The following is a 26,401-nucleotide window of genomic DNA, read 5'->3' on the forward strand; positions in this document are numbered from 1 at the left end:
GATAAAAAAATTCTTTGAGTTGCATGATTACGTAGATAACATGAAGGTCAGAGTAGTAATCTTCAGCTTGAAAGGTAAAGCAAACATTTGGTGGGAAGATGTGAAGCGAGTCAGAGACATCAAGACAAATGTTTTGAGTTGGCGAGAGTTCAAGAGGATTTTCAAGAAGAAGTACTTGTCAAAAAGGTACTATGATAGTAAGGCTAAAGAGTTATATGAGCTAAATATGCATCAATAATAGATGAAGAGTACACGACCAAGTTTTTGGAGCTATTGAGGCATGTACTTTATATTACTGATGAGAGGGCTAAAATTTAGAGATTTGTCAATGGTTTTCCATTAGAATTTAGAGATCGAATTGAGTATGATGAGCCTCGATCACTTGAGGAAGTTATTGGGAAACTGAAGCATTGATATGAACTATCAATGTGTAAGGATGAATCTCAACATGGATAGAAAGGAAGGGACAAAGGTAAAGGTAAATGGTAGCCTAAGAGAACAAGGCCTTTGCATGTAGATGAGAAAGAGATGTCGATTGGAATGTTGGACATGTGGTAAGGAGCACCTTAAGAGAGATTGTCCACAAAATCAAGGTGGTAGGCCTTAGATATACAATGCACATAAGGCACATATTGTTGGGGATGTTGGTCAGAGTATTCCACATATCTATGTAGTGGTGGACAACAGGCAGGAAGAACACCAGGAATCTATCATTGAGATGGACGGTAGGCTTTGTGATCAAATTATATCTATTTTGATTGACATTGGATCTAATTATAGATATGTTAGTCCTCACTTGGTGGATAAGTGTGGTTTGAGTAAGGAATTTCATGCAGAGTCTTGGTTAGTGAAGTTGGCTATAGGTACGAAGAAGTGAGTTCATCATTGGGTAAGAGCTTTCACATTTTATTTGAATGGTATGCCTATTGTATAACATCTAAATGTGTCACCATTGGGATCATACAGTATGTTGTTGGGCATGGATTGGTTGTATCTTCATAGAACCAAGGTAGACTACTATGACAAAGCTATTGAGTGTGTTGATGAAAATGGAGAACCAAGAGTCTTGTAGGGTAAGAATAAAGCCACATCAGTTAGGATGGTGACAAGTATGAAAGAAAAGCATAGGCACAGGAAAGGGTGTATGTTATTTTTAGTACACATTTCTAGTGATAAGGGTAAGGAGGTTGAGGATGCAGATGTGTTGAACAGGTGCCTATTTTTGCAGTAGTTTCAGGATGTATTTCATGAAGATATTACAGAGTTTCCACCTCACATGGAGGTAGAATTTTCTATTGAGATAGTGACAAGGGCAACTCTAGCATCAAAATCACCTTACAGGATGAGCACACCTGAGTTAGTTAAGCTAAAGCTACAGTTGAAGTAAATGTTGGACAAGGGATAAATTAGGCCAATTGTATCGCCTTGGGGCGCACTGGTCTTGTTTATGAAAAAGCAAGATGGTACTCTCAGATTGTGCATTGACTACTGGGAGTTGAACAAAGTGACTATCAAGAACAAGTATCATTTACCGAGTATTGATGACTTGTTCGATCGGCTAAAGGGAGCAACCGTGTTCTCAAAGATTGACTTGAGATCTGAATACCATCAGGTATGCAACAAAGAAGAGGACATTTACAAGACTACGTTTAGGACCAGGTATGGGCAATATGAGTTTGTTGTTGTACCATTTGGCTTAACTAATGCTCCAGCTACATTCATGTGTTTGATGAATAGTGTGTTGCATCCATATTTGAATAAGTTTTTTATTATGTTCATTAATGATATATTTCTATATTCTAAAAATGAGGAAGAGCATGTTGAGCATTTAGCAGCAGTGTTGAGGTTGTTGAGAGAGCATTAGTTGTATGCTAAGCTCAACACGTGTAGTTTCTTTCAAAGTGAGGTACATTACTTGGGGCATGTTGTCTCCAAGGAAGGCATTGCACTAGATCCAGAGAAGATAAGAGCCATGGAGTGGGAAGCTCTTAAGAGTGTGGATGAGGCGAGATATTTCATGGGTTTGGCAGGATATTATAGAAGGTTCATCAGGAACTTCTCGCAGATTGCTTATCCCATCACATAATTGCAGAGGAAAGGTAATAAGTTTGAATGGACAAACGAGTGTGAGGCTAGCTTTGAACATCTTAAGTAGTTGTTGACAAATGCACCAATGTTATAGGTTGTAGATCCAAACAAAGAGTTTGTGGTATGCATAGATGCTTGCAAGAGAGGACTTGGTGGATTCCTTATGCAGGATGGACAGGTGGCATGTTATAAGCCTTAGAAACTAAACGAGCATGAGCAGAATTACCCAACACATGATTTGGAGTTAGCAGCGATCATACATGTATTGAAGATGTGGAGACAATATCTTCATGGCATGATATTTTTACTTATGAGTTATCACATTGGGTTGAGGTATTTTTTTTACCAGTCGAATCTAAATGCCAAGTAGGCTAGATGGTTGGCTAAGATCAGCAAGTTTGATTTCAAGATCATGTACATTAAAGGTAAATAGAATAGGGTGGCAAATGCTCTCAATAGATGGGTACAAGTAAATCACTTGGAAATTATGAGCTCCTATGGGATGGACTTATGGGATAGGATCTTGTAGGCGGGTTAGCAAGATGTCAAGTATATGGAGATTGTGCACATGTTGTAGCAGGATGTTGGTACAGGTACAGGTACAGGTGCAAGTGCCCAAGGCATGGACTATTGTCTTACAGCGGATGGATTGGTCAGGTTCTAAGACATGATATATGTAATGGATAACAATGAGCTCAAGAAGGTGATATTGAGGGAGTATCATGCGAAACCATATTCGGATCACCCAACTTATCAGAATAAACTGACAATAGTGAAGAGATATTATTATTGGCTGAATTTGAAGAGGGATGTAGAAGATTTTGTGGCGAGGTGTTTCAATTGTTAGCGAGTGAAATCAGAGTGTAAACATCAAGGTGGACTACTACAACTGATTGCGATTCCAGAAAGGAAATGGGAGGTTATTTCCATGTACTTCATCACAGGGTTACCTAAGATAGTGAAGAAACATGATTCCATCATGGTCATTGTGGACAGGTTAACAAAGGTTGCACATTTCATTCCGGTGAAGTCTAAATTCTCAGCTAGCAATGTAGCATAGCTATTCATTAGAGATGTAGTCAAATTGCATGGTGTTCCAAAGAATATTGTGTCATACAAGGATGTGAAGTTCACCTCCAAGTTCTAGAAGGAGTTATTTGTAGGTTTGGGCATAACGTTGGCCTTCAATACATATTATCATCTGTAGATAGATGGACAAACAAGGGCGGTCAATAGGATATTATAAGGCATGTTGAGGATGTATGTGATGCATCATCAGAGGAAGTGGGAAGAGTATCTCCCTTTGGTAGAGTTCGCATAAAATCACGGTTATTAGGAGTCATTGAGAATGAGTCCTTTTGATGCATTGTATGGGCAGAGTTGTAACACTCCTATTAGTTGGAGTGACCCTGTTAGCAGGGTGTTGATTGGACCAAAGATGTTGGCAGACATGGAACAGGAAATGCAGGTGATCAAGAAGAATCTAAATGCAGCATAGGATAGGCAGAAAAGTTATGCAGATAGGAATAGGTTGTTCAATGAGTTCCAGGTCGAGGAACAGGTGTACTTGCGCATCAAACTAAAGAAGAGCTCATTGCGGATTGGATCATGTGCTAAGTTGGCACCACAATTTTGTGGACCCTTCAGTATCACTGAGAGGATTAGACCGGTAGCCTATCAATTTGCACTGCCTCCGACAATGAAATTCCATGATGTTTTACATGTATCTTTGCTTAAGAAGTATGTTAAGGATGTTGATCATGTGATTGACTGGTCTGTATTGTAGGCGGAACCAAATGGAGAATTCCAGCTAGAGCCTTAGTGTATATTGTAGTAAAAGGTGTTCATGCTTCGAAACCGAGCAATCGAGGAAGTTAAAGTGTAATGGAAGCACTTTGGGCCCGATGAAGCTACATGGGAGATGGTGGATCAGATGTGGGCTATGTATACTTCCTTGTTTTTCGGTTGAGGAAAACCAACTTCGATATGGTGGTTTGGCATATACTATATGATGTTTTGATATATGCTTAGATATGGTGTTTAGTATATGTTTTCATATAAGCTTTGGTATATGAATTGGTATATGTTTTGGTATATCTTTTTATGATGTTGTTATATGTACATATGTGTATGGATGTAAATACTGCCACGTGCTATGTTACAAAGCTCCACTATGTGGTATGGGTGTTATGTCATTATGATTATGTTTTCATGTTACTATGCTATCATGTGATTATGTTATCATGATGTTATGATGTCATGTGGGTTGGCACTTAGCAGGATGATCATTGTAAATATTGTAATGAGTTTTGTTATAAAGCTCCATTATGTGGTATGTTATCATATTGTCATGATGTTTTGTCTTGAGGAGATCTTTCATTGTAATTACTCAACGAGCTGTGTTATAAAGCTCCATAAGAATTATGTCTTTTTCAAACAGGTTGCTGAGGCATATGTGTGATTGAACATCGAGGACGGTGTACCCCAAGGGGAGGGTTCTGTAACATCCCTGGGGAAAATTCCATGTAATAAAAGTTAAAAACAATAACCATGGCTGATAAGACAATTATTCTAAGCTAAATGTTGGGCAAGACATCTTGGGGGTGTTCATTTGGTTGTTTATGGCTAAGGAAATTGGCAAAGGCAATGACTAAGGCTTTGTAAAGTAAAATGGCATTTTTGGCACAATTATTTACAAAAATAATGGAAATTAGAGAAAAGGGAGGTGAGAGGTCACAGGTTGCATGTGAGAAGGAAAATGAAGGAGAATAATGGAAAATGAATAAAATAGAGGCCTCATTCATAAAAAGGCTTATGGGGATTAGTTGGTAATCTTTTGTCAGTTGAGTTTTGGAGCTCTCTCATTATTATCTCTCTCACTCTTAGACACTTAAAGTTTTCTTGGAGCATTTTGGCATTGGAGCAAGAAAGGCAAAGAGGGAAACCAGACGCAAAGATCAAGCAAGCAAAGACAAGATCAAGAAGCTACAACATGATTCATTGCAGGTATGGACTTGTATGTGTATTTTCATTACTATATTTGGCATGCATGGCATTACACGTGGTTCTTTTCTATCATGGCATGGGTTTTTCCAGGTGTAAATGTGTTTTTAGCCTAGCCTTGCCATTTCTGGATAGCCATTGTTGAAAATAATATTGAGAGGGGGGGTGAATCAGTATTATCAAGTTCTTTTAACAAATCTTCCTTATTTACACTTTGAATTATTTTTGCATATCAGTACCATAAAATAATGAGCATGAACAAGAAAAACAGATAGTCACACCAAAGAACACCAGATATAAGGTGGAAACCCAATGTGGGTGAAAACCACCTGCTGCAATATGTCTCTATCTTCTTTCAAATTAGAAACTCCTGTTACAATGATTTTGTACTGGTGCAGTCCTTTACCAGTACACAAGCTGCAACCTGCAGAGAGCTACAACTCTCTCTCTCGTTTTCCAGTCTTTCCTGGAAGGGAGCTACAACCCCCTACTTCTTTTCTTACAAGGACCACTTTTCATAAATTTTCAAACTGGATCCAACAAAAAAATTGAAGCTTATAATCAAACAACCTTCTGAATCACCCAATCACCAGATCCATACATATACAATGATATTATGAGAGTTATTAACCAGATCTAGTACATAAAGATAAGTCATTAATCATGCTGTTATCTGAACTCAATACCAGTAACCAAACATCAGTTATGCACCCAAAACCCTGCAGAATAGTCAAAGGCAGTTAAAACAAATTTTAAGAAGGGATCGGAACTTCACTGGTATAGATCTGCAGATATCTATACTACCTCTGCACCTGCGCCTTCTGTGGAGCCGCGACCACTGTACATGCGCCTTCTGTGGCGCCTTCGCAATGCGCCTTCTGTGGCGCCTCTGCACTGCGCCTTCTGTGGCACCTGCGCACTGCGCCTTCTGTGGCGTCTCTGTGGCGTCTCCGCACTACGTCTTCTGTGGCGCCTCTGCACTGCGCCTTCTGTGGTGCCTCCGCACCGCGCCTTCTATGGCGCCTCTGTGGCGTCTCTACACTGCGCCTTCTGTGGCGCCTCCACACTGCGCCTTCTGTGGCGTCTCTGCACTGCGCCTTCTGTGGCACCTCTGTGGCATCTCCGCACTGCGCCTTCTGTGGCGCCTTTGCACTGCGCCTTCTGTGGCGTCTCCGCACTGCGCCTTCTGTGGTGCCTCTGTGGCATCTCCGCACTGCGCCTTCTGTGGTGACTCTGTGGCGTCTCCGCACTGCGCCTTCTGTGGCGCCCCCACACTTCCGCAGCTGCAGCGCTCGAGAGATCACCCTTCACAGATTCGCTTTCAACTTCCCTTTCATAGATCAAACTTTTAAAACAATAACCCAATATTTCAGATCTTAAGATATTCGATTTGCAAGAATGAATTAGCCAAGTGATCTCCTTTGCTTTATATAGGCAAGCTTCTTCCTAAAATCATGGATCAATACCATAGATAACCAATACAAGGGGCCCAAAAACATGGGGCTCAATAATACCAAGGACTAACCACCATGGACCAAAGGTAAGTTCTCCAACATATACACACTTTTGACGAGGTACCATGGTCCAAAACCATAGGTTCAAATACCAAGGACTAACTACCATGGACCAAAGGTAAGTTCTCCAACATGAAAGTGCGTGAACTTTTTCTCTACATGAAATAAACTTTTCTCTACATGAAATAAACTTTTCTCTGCATAAAAGTGCGTGAAAATTTCTCTACATGAAATAAACTTTTCTCTGCATATAAGTGCGTGAACTTTTCTCTACATAGAATAAGCTTTTCTCTGCATATAAGTGCGTGAACTTTTCTGCACTATAATTTATCATCTGAGTTGCCATCAAGTACAACATATGTATCATAAAGCCATACCAGAATCATAATGCCAACAATCTCCCCCTTTGGACTTGATGGCAACCTCAAAATCTTCAGCTCATTCTCCCCCTTTGACATCAAGGGCAAAGGGTTATGCTCCCCCTAAGAGCATGCTCCCCCTGAATATGAACCAGATCTGTAAAGAAGAAACATAATCCACCAAACACCATAAATGACCATGAAAGAGATAGAGACATATTGCAGTAATATTCAGATCACCATCCATGATGGCCTTCTGTACATCCTCCATAATGCCAACAATGCATTATAAGCTCCCCCTGAACCAGTGCTATTTGATCTTCAACCAATCCGCAACCCAGCGCATGTACGCATATTCTCGTACAACCAACAATCAGAAGAGATTCAACAACAAGATGATGCATCAACAACCCCCAGCTTTTGCCTGAGGTATTCAAAAGTCTCCCTGGGCAATGGTTTGGTGAGTATATCAGCAACTTGTTCCTTAGAAGGAACATACTCCAACTTGACCTTCTGTTCAAGCACTTGTTCCCGAAGAAAATGATACTTGATTGGTATGTGCTTGGTTTTTGAATGCATGATTGGGTTCTTTGAGATGCTGATTGCACTTGTGTTATCACATAAGATGGAGATAGGTGGTGTACAAGTGATTTGAAAATCCTGCAAGGTCTGCATCATCCAAAGGAGTTGAGTGCAGCAAGATGCAGCAGCAACATATTCTGCTTCAGCTGTAGATAAGGCAATCGAACTCTGTTTCTTGCTGAACCAAGATACTAGTCTGGAACCCATAAAGAATGCACCACCACTTGTGCTCTTCCTGTCATCCACGCTTCCGGCCCAATTGGCATCTGTATAAGCATGAAGTGTGAGATTTGTATCTCTAGCATACCATAAACCATAATTTTGAGTCCCTTGAAGATATTTGAAAATTCTCTTCACTGCCTGAAGATGAGTCTCCTTCGGATTTGCCTGAAATCTTCCAACTATTCCAACTACATGCATGATGTTCGGTCGGGTACCTGTCAGATAAAGTAGACTTCCAATCATAGATCTATAGGTTGGTTGTTGTACTGCTGCAGATTCATCATTTGCACTGAGGCTACATCCTGTGACCATGGGTGTACATACTGGTTTTCATCTTCCATGCCATATTTCTTCAAAATCTGTTTGAGATACTTGGTTTGAGACAAAAATATTCCTCCTTCCTTTTGTTGGATTTGCAAACCAAGGAGATATGTCAGCTCTCCCAGCAAGGACATTTCAAATTCTTTCTGCATGACCAAGACAAAGCTTTGACTCATAGCTTCTTCATTGCTGCCAAAGATAATGTCATCTACATACACAACAAGTATTAGCAATTTGTCATTTTCAACTTTTATATAAAGATTGCTATCTGCGGATCCTTTTGAAAAACCTTGTTTATGAAGATATTTGTCCAAACGATAGTACCAAGCCCTTGGAGCTTGTTTGAGACCATAGAGAGCCTTTTTCAATCTACATACAAGATTTGGATCATTTCCAAGAATGAAACCATCTGGCTGCTCAATATATACTTCTTCTTCTAAGTCTCCATTCAGAAAGGCTGATTTCACGTCCATTTGAAATACTTTGAAGTTTTGAAAGCTTGAGAGAGCAAGGAACATTCGGATGGCCTCAAGTCTTGCAACAGGAGCAAAGGTTTCTTCAAAATCTATTCCTTCTTGCTGCGCATACCCTTTACAAACAAGTCTGGCCTTGTTTCTAATTACTTCTCCATTTTCATTCAATTTATTTTTTAAGACCCATTTTGTTCCTATAACATTCTTATCTTTTGGTCTAGGAACCAACTCCCAAGTGTTGTTCTTTTCGATCTGCTCAAGTTCTTCATCCATTGCTTTGACCCAACATTCATCTTTGTATGCCTCTTTCACATTTTGTGGTTCAGTGGAAGAGAGTAATGCCAAATAGCTTGAATCTTCTGCAATTGTTCTTCTTGTTTGTACACCTGCTTCTTTCTGCCCCACAATCTGAGATTCTGGATGATTCTTCTGAACATATCTGGATGAAGTCTTCTCTTCTATTCTTGTCTGCTCCTCTGGTTCTTCTTGAGGTTCTTCTTCTTCATCATTCTGTCTTTGAGGGTAGCCTTCATCTTCTTCGATGTCTTCATGATGTACTTGCCTAGGAATGTATCCCTTCTCATCAACCACTACATCAATGCTGTCAACAATTCTGCCAAGTCTTTTATTGTAGCACTTGTATGCTTTGCTATGTGGAGAATAATCAAGAAGAATGCCTTCATCTGCCCTAGGTTCAAGTTTGCCAAGTTTCTCATCAGTATTCTTAATATAACATTTGCTCCCAAAGATTTTGAAGTGCTTCACCGAAGGAGTCTCACCACACCAGAGCTCATGAGGGGTTTGAGTGCTGTTAACACGGACATTTGTTTTGTTGAGAATAACAACCGCAGCATGTGCAGCTTCACCCCAGAAAGTTGCGGGAGTACCCGACTCATCAAGCATAGCACGAGCCATTTGTTGGACTGTTCTGTTCATTCTTTCCACAACTCCATTTTGCTGAGGAGTTCTAGCTGTAGAGAATTCTCTTCTTATCCCACGTTCTTCACATAAATCGAAAAATTTATTTGAGGTAAACTCCCCACCTCTGTTGGATCTGAGACACTTAATTTTGTGTCCTGATTCATTTTCAACCAAGGCTTTGAAGGATTAGAATTTTTCGAATGCTTCATCTTTGTGCTTCATAAGTCCTAACCAAACAAACCTAGAGAAGTCGTCAATGAATAATATCAAGTATTCTTCTCCTCGAGGTGTCCTTTTCCTGAATGGACCACATGTATCTATATGAACTAGCTCAAGAGGCATGCTAGCTGATCCTTCCTTCTCTGGAAAGTTAGTTCTGGTTTGCTTTCCAAACTGACATGATTTGCATATGGTGTTGTCTGGAATTTTGATATCTGGAAGATCGCGAACTACCTGATATCTGCATGCTTTCCTTATTTGTGAAAAGCTTAGATGCCCCAACCTCCGATGCCATAACCAATGTTCATCATCCTTGCTCAGATATCATTGTTGTTGTCCTTCTTCAAATATGTGTAGATTATTTGGAGTTCTTTTACCTTTGATAACTGTTTTACCTGTATCAAGATCACGAACAAGACATCCATTTGATCTGAATATCACCTCGGTTATTTGATCACACATCTGGCTGACACTTAGAAGATTATGTTTCAATCCATCAACATACATAACATTTCCAGCTTTGACCTTTTCTTTTAACTGAGCAATGCCTTTTCCTTTATAGTTGCAGGAGTATCATTTCCAAAAGAAACTTTCTTTCCTTTTTCTAGAGCAGAATATGATTCAAGTTTTTCTTTATCACCTGTCATATGCTTCGAACATCCACTGTCAATGTACCATAGATTTTCCTATCCCTCTGCATAAAATGCTATCCCACATCTTTCTGGTTGTGGTTCCTTTATTTTCCATGTTTTGGTGCTTGAGGCTTGTTCCTTTATCTGCTGAAACCTGCTCCTACATTCAGAATCTTCATGACCAAAGTTATTGCAAATAGAACATTCAACTTCATTTTCAAGAACCGAAAAGTTGTTATAGGTCCTTTTTGTAATCCCGGTTATACTTCTTCGTTTTTGAGCTTCTCTAGTCATGATCGTTTTATATGCAACACATTGAGCTACTTTGTGACCAAAGTTATGGCAAGAAAAGCATTGTCCATTGAAGAAACTTCTGCGGTTATCAAATCTACCGGCCAAATGATTGTAATTTCTATTGTCATCCATTCTTGAACCAAATTGAGAAGATTTTACCTGTGGCTGGTTGTAGCTTTTGTTCACCCTTAAGACGGATTGCCCCTGATAGTCTCTGTTTGCAATTCATCCCTGCTTTACCTGATGGTCTCCATTGTGCTTTTGCTCATTTCTTCTTGCTGCATCAAGATAACTTTTTGAGGTGGATGCTTGAGAAGTTTCTCCATTATAGCCCAGACCTGTCTTGTTTAGTGGAGAACGCTGTACATTGATAATCTCATCCAAAGTTTCAGATCCTTTGACAAACTTAAGATTAATAGCTTTTGTTTTCTCAATCTCTTTTCTAAGACCAATAATTTCACCTTCTAATTTTTCAAGATGTTTTTCCTTTTCATCAATTTGAAATTGTAGAGTATCAATGATCATATTCTTTTCTTCTATACATCTCTTGAGTCTAGTAATTTCTTCATAAAGGCTATCCACATCTATAGCATCCATATAATCATCATCTTCAAATGCCATTAACAATTTATAGTCATTACCTCGTTCATCTTCATCACTATTTGATAGACCATCACTATCTTCATGAGTGTAGTAGCTTTTCTTATTTGCACTCTGTTTCTTGTTCCATCTAGCAGGTTCCTTTCCTTTATCCTTATAAGGACATTTTGCAGCATAATGACCTACTCTTCCAAAAGCAAAGCATTTAAAAGGTAACTTACCTCTGAACCTTCCATGACCCCTTTGAAGATTTCTGACAAAATTTGATTCTTCTTCTTCTTCTTCTGGCACGTGACTTGCTTCATAATAATCTCCTTTGCATGAAGCATTGAAAGCAGCTTCTCTTCTATCTGAGGGACCTCCCTTTCTCATTTCATAAGCAGTTAGTATTCCGTGAAGCTGAGAAATAGTAAGAATTCGTAGATTTTCCTTTTCTTCTATTGCAGACACTTTAGATTCAAACTTGGGGGACAATGATCTTAGAACTTTTTCAACCACAATAGCCTCTTTTATTTCTTCACCCAAATTTTTCATGCAATTGACAATCTCATCTACCCAAAGAAAATAGTTAGCCACACTTTCATCATTATACATCCTGAGATTCTCATACTGAATCCTGAGAGTTTGAAGTTTAGCACGCTTTACCTGTTCATCTCCTTCGTAGCTCAAGACAATCTTGTTCCATATTTATTTTGCAGATTTATATTGCATAACCTTTACGAATTCTGTTTGAGATAAGCATCCCAGCAAAGTATTGTCTGCTTTAGCATTTGTTTCATATTTCTTCTTTTCGGCCGCATCTGTAGGAGTAGCTGAAGGAAAAGTGTAGCCTGTATCTATGATATCCCAAACTTCTGTACCAAGAGATTGAAGATAGGTAGTAACTCTTACCTTCCAATAATTGAAGTTTGTCCCATCAAAAATTGGTGGCCTGATTGATGCTTCCCTCTCGTAGTTTCTCATGATGAATGATCTTCCTTCAAGCGATCAAGCTTCTCCGAAGGACCAGCTCTGATACCAATTTTTGAAAATAAGACTGAGAGGGGGGGGTGAATCAGTATTATCAAGTTCTTTTAACAAATCTTCCTTATTTACACTTTGAATTATTTTTGCATATCAGTACCATAAAATAATGAGCATGAACAAGAAAAACAGATAGTCACACCAAAGAACACTAGATATAAGGTGGAAACCCAATGTGGGTGAAAACCACTTGCTGCAATATGTCCCTATCTTGTTTCAAATTAGAAACTCCTATTACAATGATTTTGTACTGGTGCAGTCCTTTACTAGTACACAAGCTGCAACCTGAAGAGAGCTACAACTCTCTCTCTCGTTTTCCAGTCTTTCCTGGAAGGGAGCTACAACCCCCTACTTCTTTTCTTAGAAGGACCACTTTTCATAAATTTTCAAACTGGATCCAACAACAACATTGAAGCTTATAATCAAACAACCTTCTGAATCACCCAATCACCAAATCCATACATATACAATGATATTATGAGAGTTATCAACCAGATCTAGTACATAAAGATAAGTCATTAATCATGTTGTTATTTGAACTCAATACCAGTAACCAAACATCAGTTATGCACCGAAAACCCTGCAGAATAGTCAAAGGCAGTTAAAACAAATTTTAAGCAGGGATCGCAACTTCACTGGTATAGATCTGCGGATAATTGTACTACCTCTGCACCTGCGCCTTCTGTGGTGCCGCGACCACCGCACCTGCGCCTTCTGTGGTGCCTCCGCACTGTGCCTTCTGTGGCGCCTCTGCACTGCGCCTTCTGTGGCGCCTGCGCACTGCGCCTTCTCTGGTGTCTCTGTGGCGTCTCCGCACTGCGTCTTCTATGGCGCCTCCGCACTGCGCTTCTGTGGCGCCTCCGCACTGCGCCTTCTGTGGCGTCTCTGCGGCATTTCCGCACTGCGCCTTTTGTGGCGCCTCCGCACTGCGCCTTCTGTGGCATCTCCGCACTGCGCCTTCTGTGGCACCTCCGCACTGCGCCTTCTGTGGCGCCTCTGTGGCGTCTCCGCACTGTGCCTTCTGTGGTGCCTCCGCACTACGCCTTCTGTGGCGTCTCCACACTGCGCCTTCTGTGGCGCCTCTGTGGCGTCTCCGCACTGCGCCTTCTGTGGCGCCTCTGTGGCGTCTTCGCACTGCGCCTTCTGTGGCGCCTCTGCACTGCGCCTTCTGTGGCGCCTCCGCACTGCGCCTTCTCTGGCGCCTCCACACTTCCATAGCAGCAGCGCTCGAGAGATCACCCTTCACAGATTCGCTTTCAACTTCCCTTTCATAGATCAAACTTTTAAAACAATAACCCAATATTTCAGATCTTAAGATATTCGATTTGCAAGAATGAATTAGCCAAGTGATCTCCTTTGCTTTATATAGGCAAGCTTCTTCCTAAAATCATGGATCAATACCATAGATAACCAAGACAAGGGGCCCAAAAACATGGGGCTCAATAATACCAAGGACTAACCACCATGGACCAAAGGTAAGTTCTCCAACATATACACACTTTTGACGAGGTACCATGGTCCAAAACCATAGGTTCAAATACCAAGGACTAACTACCATGGACCAAAGGTAAGTTCTCCAACATGAAAGTGCGTGAACTTTTTCTCTACATGAAATAAACTTTTCTCTGCATAAAAGTGCGTGAACTTTTCTCTACATGAAATAAACTTTTCTCTGCATATAAGTGCGTGAACTTTTCTCTACATAGAATAAGCTTTTCTCTGCATATAAGTGCGTGAACTTTTCTGCACTATAATTTATCATCTGAGTTGCCATCAAGTACAACATATGTATCATAAAGCCATACCAGAATCATAATGCCAACAGCCATGGTGTGATGGGGTTCTCATGTTTTGGTTGAGCTGGATTTCCGAATGGATTCAAAGTTGAGTGAGGTGGATCTCCGAAATGATAGAACACATCACCTAGTAACCCCAGAGCCAGACTGTGGGTTGCAGTAAAGCCAGATTTTGTGTTGCCTCGGATGGCCTAGGAATCCTTTCTGGTGAATGGCAGGATATACGGTAAAGCCAAGAGGTGGATTTCTCTCCATTGGGCCTAGTTATCTTGGGTTTGGGATATGCGGTAAAGCCTAGAGAGTGGGTCTCGGTTTAGGGCTTAGTGATCCGGGTTTAGATTGCGGTAAAACCTAAGAGACTAGGAGACAGGAAAATTCCTCATGGTGTAGGTGGAGAAATCCGATGGCATCCATGCTTGTTTGGCCTAGTGATCAGGTGGAGATCACAATAAATCCTATTATGATGTGTTCATTGTGTTGGCCTAGTGATCTAGGATGGATTACGGTAAAGCTTGGTTTCTGTTGATGAGGGTGAGGTGGTTTAGCCTCGGTATGCCTTGGTTGGTTCTTTTAGTTTGAGTCCCACATTCATGCTTGGAATATGGCACGGGGGTGAATGGCTGAAAAGAGATTTGGCTCAGCCATTCTATGGTCGGGTGGAATGTGGTAGTCCCATCTCCGTTCGGTTTATTGCTTTCATTAATGAGAAAATCATTACCTTGGTTTCTATGTGCAAATGTATTGATGTATATGTGGATTTTGATGTCTGATATGTTTATGGTAATTATGTTCCTATTATTCTAGTTATATGCGTATTTTATGACAGCAACTATCTATGTCTCTTAGCATGTTTTTACTTGTAAATAAATAGATAGTGTATCTATGGCCTAATAGACAATGACGTAACAAATGACATGAGGGAACAATGGTTCATAGCGATTCTCAAATAAGTATGAGATCCCTACACTTAATTATGTTGTTTACACTTGTAGGTTACATGTTGATGATATGTTTGACGAAATGCCTGGCATGGCTAGTAGGGGTCTGGTTATGGTCTTGTTCAGCTTATTTGTTTTGCATCATTGTTTCCTTGTATTTTTAATGATTTCAAGCTGTCACTCCATTCTGGGCAGTGGCCTAGGATCTGGGCCTGAAAAGGTAGCTTAAATCGCGGGGTCTTTGGCACAGAACTGGAAATTTTGATCTCTGGTCACTGGAAATAAATCTTGTGAGATCGAATTTAGGTTTTTGGTGGCTCCCTTGCCCATAGCATGAGAACAACTATGACCTAAGAGATCCAGAACAGTAGCGGGACCTAGAGACGGGTTGTCAAAGTGGTTGACTTGTCTCCTGAAGTTTTTTTTGATGATGTTGGATGACTGTATGTGATATTTCCATCGATTCCACTTCCTTAATGTCACATAGGAGGTCGAATCTGACCATAATAGCCTCTCATCTCATGTTTACCCAGTTGGCATGGTTACTTGAGTGGATGTAGGAGGAAGGTGTTACACTCAAGATCCGAACCCCATTAGATATAGGGATGTTGATGTCTCCTATGATGATCCCTGTGGAAAATCCTAGTGATAGAGAGAGGGTAGTTTGCCCGAGATGAAAGGGAGACAAAGTGACTGACATAATGCTCTAAGATAGGAAATGAGAAGGGATAGAGAAAATTTTGAAAGATCTATGGAAGATAGGAGTTGCTTCACCAAGCTCCCCAAATGTTCCAAAATCGAGAGGATCTAAAGGAATTTTCAGTAGTGCTTGACAAAAGGATGACAAATAACAGACAACCATCAGGAAAGATTGAGGATTCTGGGAATGCCCAAACTAAAAAGGGGAGCATTGATACACCAACTATCACCAAAACATAATATGAGAAATAAAATCCTCTGACTCTAGATTAGTAGGTACCCCTCCACCATTGGAGAGGCCCACCCCACTGACAACAACCTTGAAAAGTGAAAGAAACTGCAAATCAATTATAGGAAGCAAGAAGAACCTATCTTACTGGAGCAACTCACTAATCTAGTTGCAAACTGACAAGATTCCACTAATGCTCATAGACCGAATCGTTGTTATAGATGGATAAAATTTGCTTGAGGGTCGCAACTGTTAGGGTTTTGGGTGCCATTATTTCATGGTTTCAGTTCTTTGGTCTACAAAATGCCACTTTATTGAAAGACACTCTCAATATTTTCTTTTCCTATCCCTAATTTCAACATTTTACACTGTGATTGATCCACTTTATTGTTATATGTTACATGGAAGATGAAACAACAGTTGAAGCAATACCATTTATGTTGAGGTTTATTTTGATTTTAATGACATTCTTTGTAATCGAAGGCATGTTTTGTTTATGATTGCATGATGCTTCCTAAAACAGGAATTGATAGTATTTTCATTAATTTTTTATTTTTTTGGATGAGCAAATTTAATATAGGAGGATTTTGTAAGAGTCACTAAAATGATATGTGATAAATTTCATATTACACTTGTTTACATCGTGTTCATATCAATTTTTTATGCAACTAGTTGCTTAAATTATGGTGAACCACTATCCATATGGCACAAATATTTGTTTAAATTATGGTGGGAATTTATTCACATGGCATTGTGTTCTGCAAAGACTGCAATAACAATCATTATTATGACACTTGGCAAATAGAAACATTGTTTAGATTTTTTGTTTTTTAATATAATTTTTATATCTCACAATTCAATTTAAAACCACATAAAATTAGTCATCAACCAATTAGAAAAAATCAATTTACATTTTTTTAAAATAAAATTTGTTTTTTAGTTTTCATAATATTCAATTTAATATTTTTTTTTCAAAACTTTAATAAAATTCATTGAATATATTTAAAAATTTCAAAACTAATTGTTTAATCAGAGAAATATGAAATTGTTGATACTCTAAAGGCTTGTGTTCAAATCCTCCCCGTTGTCACTTAGACTAAGGGGAGGAGGACATATCATAAGTCCCCATAGGTTTACTAGTATTTACGTGTTAGGAGGGATGCTTGGTTACTCTAGGATACACAAAAAGAATAAAAATTGTATAAACCATAAGCAATTTGAACTACACGCTCATCGCTATTTTCTGCTAATTGGGATTAATTTAAATTAATAATTACAAAGCATACTATGTATACATGATACAAATACTATCCATGTTAGAAATCACTTAAATTTTTTTTTAATTAGCCACAATCGATGTCATTACTGTTTCGAAAAAATATTCAGTTTATTTACTATTTTCTGCTAGCTATGATCAATTTCAATTAACGATTAACTTGTAATAAAAAACAACATAATATACGATGTTTACACAAGGCAAATACTTTCCTGTCAAAAATCACTTCATTTTTTGTTTAATTAGTCATAATCAATATCATCATTGTTTCGGAAAAGATTCAATTCAATGATTTTAGCAAAGCTTACAACTAAGTACATGCAAAGTCTTCACCATACTTAAACGGGGAGATTAGATATTCATTTGTTCATTTCCAAGTAGGAAAGTTTGCACCATAAAACAATGGCTCTCTTAAGGATTTCAAAGATAAACTAATTTTATACGCTCACAACACCAAATTGTAGTATTTTAAGTAATTCTCCCCCATAATTAATAATTTTTCGAAAAATCATCCTCTGACATAGTCTTTAGTTGCATTTTCTTCAAAAATTCATTGGGTATCCTTTAATGTATCTTGTACATGCCTGCATTTCTAACATACAATTACTAAAACACGTAATAATGGTAGATCACCGAACATGTATGAGATCGTGAGGTTGGTTGTTTCTGTGACTCGTGATGGTTAAAGGATGAACAATCTCTAGGTATGAGTCAGATAAGGTCTGACTGCTCTATCATACCAGTCATTCATTATTATACTTGGGATTAGTGAATTTCTCTCTTACCATGTGTCCATTTAAGTGTCTTCAACTTCCCAATGCCCATGCTAAAGTATTAGCTTCGTCTGCATGGTGATGTTTCTATCACAACCACATAAACAAGTAACATTTGTAAGCACATGGTCAAATTACATGCAAAAAACTAGAAATAATAAAAATACATATGCTTTTAGGTTTTCTTACCATCCAACTAGATTTTAGTTTTAGCTAGGATCAATGCAGTGATTTGGGTAGTTGTGATTCTCTTTGTACTTTGGGAAGGTAGAACATAATGGAAACAATGAAACTGATTTTGAAAACCTATGAAATCAAAGTTTAAAAGAATAAGAAGGTACCCAAGAAATCAAGGAGGATAGTAAGGATGGAACCAACAAGCCTTATCACCAGTTTGTGAAGTGTGGAAGGTGAATATTGGGACTGAGGCAAAACCTCAAATTGCATGCATTGGATATTATTGGGATGACCTGCTTTTAGGTTTTCTTACCATCCAACTAAATTTTAGTTTTAGCTAGGATTGATGCAGTGATTTGGGTAGTTGTGATTCTCTTTGTACTTTGGGAAGGTAGAACATAATGGAAACAATGAAACTTATTTTGAAAACCTATAAAATCAAAGTTTAAAAGCATTAGAAGGTACCCAAGAAATCAAGGAGGATAGTAAGGATGGAACCAACAAGCCTTATCACCAGTTTGTGAAGTTGTGGAAGGTGAATATTGGGACTGAGGCAAAACCTAAAATTGCATGTATTGGATATTATTGGGATGACCAGCCAATGAAAGAAATTGAAGCCTTTTTATAGGAGTATGAAGATCCATTTCCTAGGAGAATTATAGAGTTAAAAGGCGTTAAAGGAAATCTAGGAGAAATTCAAAATTCATTATTAGCTATGCATGCCTCACAAAGTTATGTTTCTCAGTACCCATGATTTCATTTTAGCAAAAATAATTTAGTATCTTTAATAACATATGTTGGTTTACATGTTGAAACCAAATGGTCATTCGAAACTTGAAGGTTGTTGCAATATTTTTTTAAAGAATTCCTAACATGCTTTTTTTAGATCTCAAGATTTTGAGGTTTGTTGTAGTTACTGCCAACTTTGGCCAGATGTGGGTTCAAACCCACCAGTTGAAAATAATAATAAAAAGGGTGTCATTCGTGGGGTTTCAAAGAAAATCCCAGGTTTTCTATAATTTCTTTTGGATTTGGGTACACACAATTTTGAACCTGCTAGCTACAGAAAAATTTGGTTTGTGATGAAAATAATACTAACAAGGGTGTTATCTATATTGTTTCAAACAGTATCCTAGGTTTTCATATTGCTAACTTTGGCCACACATGGTTTTGAACCTAGGAAGATTGGGTTGGTAATGAAAATAATATGGACCAGGGTGTTATATTAGGGATTTCAGAGAACATCCCAACCTCAGGGATGAAAGTGGGAATAAAAAACATTAGGCCCTTTAATTGTTTTGGGAAGAAGCCATAGGAAGAAAAATCCCTAGCAATTTTCGCTCTCGACCTAGAGAGTGTGAGCATTAACTGTGCCCATGGCTATGGATAGATAGTCATGGTCTACCTAATTCTTTTATTTCAGTTGCACAATATTCATTTACACCTGCATGCAGCGTTGAATATGTAGTGATAAATACAAGGTGGTGCATGTAAACATAATATGTAGTTATAAAATTGAAGAAATATGAAACCTTGGAGTAATATGCAATGAGAATATGTTAATAAAATGGAAGAGATATAAAACTTGGAAATCTAGAAGAGATATAAAACTTTTATCCACAAGTGTGGAGATTTGGATAAATATGTCTAAAAAAGAGCAAAGCCTTTAACAAGAGCTCAAAACCTATAAAAAAAAATCAAATTTGATATTGTTAAAACATTGATTAAATTTCACGATATGAAAAAATTCAAAGCAATTAATACAATGCCATTGATCTATTGATCATCTATAGTGCCCTATGCGAGTATGATAAGTAATCAAATTGTATGTGGATACAAATTAAATTCTTTTTTGGTTCACATTTGAATATGGACTTTTCATTTTACAAATGCATTGAAGACTTAATTATGACGTTGTCTATCAAGGCTATAAATTTGTTTGGAAAGTTATTTTTCGTCAAAATCCGGTGATTTGTTTTTTCAAAAAATCTGATTATAAGAATGTTTGAATGCTTTTTTATGGTGGAAATAGATTTAACACCATCAAAAATCCCCTCAGCTCTTGAAATTTGATAGTTGTAACTTAGATTTTCCAAAATTTCTACTAAATTTTAACAAAAATCATGCCAAAATTTTCATTTTTTTTTAATTGAATTTATGGCACCTTTATGGCATCTCCATTGGTTGGCATTCCCTAATTGGTTGGCGTTCCCTAAAAAAGGTAAACATTATAACAAAATTAATGGCCAACAATTACTCTATTGGTTGGCATTCCCTCATAAAAACGTTATAACATTATAACAATATTAATGGCCGACAATAAGGTTGTTGGGAAAGCAAAGGTTCTTGGGAAAGCATTGGAGGTGACAATGACATTGGATGAGCTTCAACCTTGACCAATCATCTTTTGTGCCAAAATTGTGGGTTAAAGACCTTAACATTCGCTCTTTGATGGAAAATTATGAGTATGTGTTCAAATATATTATTGAGGTAAGCCTAAATGTTTGGCATTTCAGGTTTAAATTAATTTTTACGTTTCAAATTGTGATGGATGTTTAAGTGTATATTTAATTATTTTGTTTTATTAATGGATGTTTAAGTGTATATTTAATTATTTTATTTTATTAATGAAGTTGCCGAATATTTAAATTATATCAATTTTAAATTAATTAGTATTAATATCAATATGCATCATTCTAAGATTTATGATGTTGATAAAAATGATGGTATTCAAATTGTGATGATGTTTAAGTGTGTATTTAATTATTTTGTTTTATTAATGAATGTTTAAATGTATATTTAATTATTTTATTTTATTAATGAAAGTTGCAAGACATTTAAATTATTTTAATTTTAGATCAATTAGTATTAATATCAATCTGTATCATTCTAAGATTTATGATGTCGATAGAAAAGATTGTGTTTTTAGATAAATTAGTATTAATATCAATATGCATGATTTTAAGATTCATGAGGTTGATAAAAAATATGGTATTTTTAATATTTTTTTATGTTCGTAAAATAATTGTTTATTAGATTTTTATTCTATTTAATCAATATGTATGATTCTAAGATGTTGATAAAAAATATGGTATTTTTCATATTTTTCTTTATGTTTGTAAAATAATTGTTTATTAGGTTTTTATTTTATTTAAGAGTATTATTTGAGTTATTTTTTTTATATAGGTAGCATAACTTTAGTTGGTTTGGTAAGGTACTAGTTTTGAAAAAACCGTGGAGAAGTTTGTTTAGAAAAGGGCTTTTGAGCCAAGTTATAAAGAAACATATCTTAAAAGGAAGGCTGTGGTGAATTGGCTTAGATCAACTGCAAATAAGCCACGCAACATAGGCTTCATTGTCTGGAAAGCCCTCATGGACTCTTTCCCTTTTCTATTCAATCAATTTGCCTAGAAAGTTGGGGATGATATTCAAGTGATTCTTGGTAATAACACATTTATTGGTGGAGCATGTTGTTACAAATGGTCTTAAGAATTAATACATCACTTAAATTCCAAAGGCTATTTTTCCCTAAACAATGTCAAAAACGTGGAGTCTACACCTTTCTATAATGGTTATTGTATGACTCATGTAGATTTGTGCTTGGTTGGATAGTTAGCCGATGAATGAAACTCCATAAAGGAATTATATAACAATGGTGTCAACTTAAATAACTCAAATGATTTGCTTGTCTATAGTCGAGATACTTCTTTTGGTAAGGTGAGAGCAAAATATGCATATGGAGCCAATGCACATTCAACTATAGATCGAGTTTGTTGGTGGAATAAAACAATTTGGAGTTGGAACATCCCCAACAAGCTAAAATGTTTCATTTGGTTAGCCTTGCAAAATAAAATTTTAACCTTAGAAAATCTCCAGAAAATAGGTTTTTTGGGGCCAAATCTATGTTGCCTTTCTAGTATTCAAGAAGAATCAGTGGACCATCTGTTTCTATGTTGTAAGATTGCCAAGGAAATATGGCAATCAATTTTACAAGTTTTGGGTATAAATGAGAAAATAGATTAGATCTCCTTGGAGGATACTCTTCAACATTGGATAGAGAAGTTCAAAAAAAAAATTTTGCTCCCAATATTTGTTTCTTGGGGAATCAGGTTATTAAGAAATAGGGTGATATTTAAAAACTCAAATATCAATACAATCCAACAATATTCAATGTTTGTGTTGCATTTTTTTTATGGAGTTGCTCAAGGGGATAGATGTTGGGGGGGGTGACTGGAAATATGTTTATATAGTTCAAAATTGATATAGGGAGAGGAACCACCACAAAAGTTGAGTTAATTGTTTGTTGGGCCCTTATATTTCTTCAGTTTTGAAAAATATTAAATGCATTCAAATTGTTGGAGACTCAAAATGCCTAATAGATTGTTTGGCAAGTAAAGCTTAGCTTGAAGTACTAAAGCTAACCGCTTGGAAAACCAAAATTGTGGAGATAAAGAATCGCTTCAAGGAAATCAACTTCCAACACATCCACATGGAACTAAACACAACAATAGATATTTATCAAAAAGGTCTCTTTTGATGGACAAAGGCTACATCTATTATGAAGAATTTGTTGGCAAAGTGCACATTCTATGCCAATATACTAGTCAAAATATTATGGTTATTTTTTTCAGTGAAAGATCTAAGTTTGTTTATAAATCCCCTCTACAAGTTTTTGTTAGAAGCTTCCTCTGATATCTTCTTTGGCAATTCTATATTTAAGACTAAATCTAAACTTTTTGAGGTTTTGATTAGTGATTTACACTTTTTTTTCTGGACAATGTCGTTTCTATGTCTTTTAATAACCAAATATAAATAACTTTACTATAGAAAATTTTATATATACTTATATTTTTTTAATTTCATGTCAATAATAATTATTTCTTTTATATATGTTTTTTTTAATTACATGTGAATAACAATTTTTTTTTAATGAAACAAAAACAAAACTACATGTAGGAGGTTATCATTTATTAAATAAAAAGCATTAAAAATATAGTATAATATTATTTTTTTAGCCGGTGAGAATTTGTTTAATAGTTTAAATAATTTTGTTCAAATTATTAAATTTTAATGCTTGTGAGATATTAAGTCTTACTTAGGAAAGTTCCAATGTGTATTTATGTTATCCCCATATGGTGTTCATCATAATTTATCAATTACGAGTGAAATTGAAGCATGATTGATCCATGTGATTGGCATTATTCTTAAACATTAAGATTAACAAATATCCTTAAATTGTGTGTCTAAGGCCAAAGCGAATATATATTATTCCTTTGATAGTATAGTTTTATATGTTCCCCATGCCTTCTCGTTGGGAAATTTGATAACCATGGCCATCCAATGTACATTGCTCTTGACCAGTGAAATAGTATTACAAATGTTGATACATTTTTCTATAGTTCAAATAGGATTTCCCAACTACATCTCCCTTAAGAGAATATAGAACAAACATATTATACTAAAATTTCGGTAGAAGAGAACACATGTGGCATCAAACAACTCAAAGGGTTTTAAAAAGGATTTCCATGTTCAATCACTATGTAAATCCCTCTTTTAATCAAAATTTGATTATTAGTTTATCTTAGTGAAGGGACACATTCTCATTCTCATCCATATGTACAATTTATTATAGCTGGTTAACATGGTTGAGTATGTTCTTGGTTCTTATACGTTTCTTCATTATACATTTCTTCATTCTCATTGTTAGTGAAATTTTATAAACTTTACCTTCTTTTCTATCTCTTTGAGTTTTTTTCATTATGTTGGTGTGTTTGATAGGAAAGAATGGTTTTTGTGTGAGAGAATTGAATTGGTTGCAATATATTTCTCTGAGTAAGCCCTAATTCTAATAATAATAAAATTATCCAATTTCATTAATTTTCTGAAGAGTTTGATAAATTTATTTAGGAAAGGAAAATTTTATAATTATTAAAATAGAAAGAAACAATGATACATAAACACATGATACAAAAATTTACCATAGAAATCCTTAATCATGAAACTACCAAACTTAAAGTTGCACTTCTTTCTAATTGTACTAACCAAAGTAGTTCACAATGTAATATATAGACATATATAACCTCATTCAACCCTAATCCATTAGGAAACATTAGATACAATGTGTATAAAACCATGGACTGAAACTACCTAAATACACCTAGATAAACCTCTATAAAATAATGAGCCAATAAAAAATTCTCGATGTTTACATCCTTGAGGCCCACCAAAAACACGTTTGGGTGTACAATCCATACTTGCAAAGAATAACACACCCTACTTTTTTCCCCAAATACCATAACACTTTCCCTACTTTCAAAATAATAATAATAATAATAATAGTAAGCCTTGAATTCAGTTGAGGAAACCACTTCCACTAGAATTCCAACAGCATTGGAATCTCCAAATGTGGAAGCTCGTCTCCACCCTAATTTAACAACTAGATTATCACAATAGAAGCTCAATCCATACAACATTTTTCTACTTAAACCAACTGGAAAAATTAACTATAGCATGCCCCAAAATCCTCCTTATTGATCGCATCCATTCCATGCTTGTTGAAATTGATTTCAAGTATGCATTTGACCTCTCATCATGTAATGGTGGCTCTACTAACAATAATAATGAAGCCAAAATATACCTTGCTAGCATTCACTCTCAAGAATCTGAGACATCAAATAGGATTTTCTTACACCGTTTTGATTACATGAATAGGTTGTTTGAAATGGTAGGATTCTTTGAATCATGATGTACTTTATTCCTTTACCCTATTGAGTGTATGAAATTACTTCTTTTTTTATGCATTTTATTTCACGTATTCAAGTCTTTCACTATATTATCAACATGATTTTTCAATGTTATTTCAACATTCATAATAACCCTTGAAAACTACATTGATAATTTATTCTAGTTGAAAACATGAAAAGAAGAGGGGGAAAAAGCCCAAGGTGCTAAGTATGACTCCTAAACCAATTAAGTTTTACACTAGTTTCTAAATCCTTAATCCTAAGTCCTAAATCTTAGGTCCTAAATCTTAGGTCCTAAGCCCTAAGGCATATGTCCTAAGGCCTTAGTCATAAACAATAATTCATAAGTAATTGAATCTAAACTCGTAAGGCATAAAAACAAAGCCTTGAGTCTTAAGACTTGAGCCTATATGCCCTATTTCTAAATCCTAAGGCCTTTGTCCTACATCCTTAATTAGGCCTAAGTCATAAGTCCTAGGTCCCTAGTATAAGGTTGTCTAAGTTTGAGGTCCTAAATAATAATTAATTTTATCTCCTAAGTCCTTACTAATTAAATATTTTAGTTTTCAATTATTAAGACTTTATAACCTTTGATTACACATTTGTTCAATTTTCTTTTACTTTTCATTTGGATAGGAAAAGATAAGTCATCTTTGCCTTCTAACAATTGAACCAACCTTGGTGCATACTTGGATAATGTATTTCTTGACTCATACAACTTTTGGACCTCCTAGTAGATATTTTTTGGGTAGTATTGGTATCATACTATGGCCCATTAGAACTCTTGGTTGTCTCAATGAAGGAGCTAGGTCGATTAATTTCAAATGAAGCATGGTGTATAACTTCCAACTTTTTAAAAATGAGCATATGGAAGTGTTACGTAATGTCCTAGTTTTTACCCTTTGGAATAACTTGAATTTAACTAAATGCTTATATGTTTTTGCATTGGTATTTTATTACTATGCCTTATTCACACTGTGAGGTACACATCCCATGGTGATTTTGAATTCCAGTAAACATTAACATTTAATAGTTAATAAAAGAAACACTACTAATTGAACATGAGCACCTAAAAAGTCCATGATACCACAACAAGGGAAGTAAAGTGAGTTGAAGGGAACTTTTATATGGTTGGTTACTTATGTCTCTTTGCTAACCATTTTTCCATTACTTTAACATTCACTCTATTATGATGTTAAGCCTGGATTATAATCTAAAATAAATATAGGAGAAGTGGATGTAACCAAATCCTAGATCTACACAATCATATCCTACGTTCTGGCAACTTTCTCCCCCTACATTCTTGGACCTAGGAAGAGTTAGATTAGGAATCCTTTACCACCTATCACACATACCAGAAAGAGGAATTCAAATTGTGAGAAGGTGGTTTTTTGGAGAGAACATAAGAGATGAAAATAGAGTTGAACTTTAGAAAAGAGTGCTACCATAGCATGGGACTAAATATCCCATGATTCAGATCCAATAGAATCTTATGGGGAGGGAAAAAATAAGGAAGCCA

This window comes from Pinus tabuliformis, chromosome J (assembly GCF_031772625.1).
Source record: "Pinus tabuliformis cultivar Carrire ecotype Pingquan chromosome J, CPIR1, whole genome shotgun sequence".
NCBI lineage: Eukaryota > Viridiplantae > Streptophyta > Pinopsida > Pinales > Pinaceae > Pinus > Pinus tabuliformis.